Source organism: Wasmannia auropunctata, unplaced genomic scaffold (genome assembly GCF_000956235.1).
Source record: "Wasmannia auropunctata unplaced genomic scaffold, wasmannia.A_1.0 LD336074.1, whole genome shotgun sequence".
NCBI lineage: Eukaryota > Metazoa > Arthropoda > Insecta > Hymenoptera > Formicidae > Wasmannia > Wasmannia auropunctata.
The window spans coordinates 4,618,056-4,618,893 of record NW_012026816.1 but is presented as its reverse complement, the minus strand read 5'-3'; positions in this window follow the sequence as shown (position 1 = coordinate 4,618,893).

Here is an 838-nt window from a genome sequence, read left to right as displayed (position 1 = left end):
GAATTACGAATCAGCATGGAATCTACTGATTAAGAGGTATCAAAACAAAAATCTAATGATTCACAAGCACATAGGAGAGATAATTGATTATCCAAAATTATCAAAGGAAGGTTATGAAGCTTTGAGAAAGTTAGTGGATGCCATACGAGGTCACATGCGCGCACTGACAGCATTGAATCAGCCAGTAGATACATGGGATAGCTTGTTGATATACTTGGTATCGGATAAACTTGATACTTCTTCCAAGAAAGAGTGGGAGAAAGAAATTGTGGATTGTCAAGAGTTACCGGATATGACAAAATTGATGGATTTTCTCGAGAAGCGATGCCAATTGCTGAAAAAGATAAGCAGACACACAAAATCGACGAGCGAAGCACAGCATACTCGGTTGCCAAACAAGCAGAAAGGCAGTACGTCGACACTCGTACATGCCACAGTAACAAAGGAAAATTGCATTTTATGCGAAGAAGCGCATGCATTATACGCTTGCAAAACCTTTCTAGATTTGCCTGTAGCTGCGCGAATAGAACAAGTAAAGAAGGGAAAGGCATGTCTGAATTATTTAAGATTAGGCCATATCGCAACAAATTGCAGATCTCAAAAATGTAAAAAATGTAGCAAGTCGCACAATACCCTCCTACATTTGGAAAGGATCGAACGCGGTGAGAAAAAAGATGAGAACGACAAGCAAGCAGTCAAGACACAAGTCGGTAGCAGCGAAACAAAGGAGATCATATCTGCACACGCTATGACAAAGAATCCTGTACACCATCTGTTGCCCACAGCAATGGTAAAGATTATTGGAAGGGGACAGATGCACAAGTGTTACACACTCCTC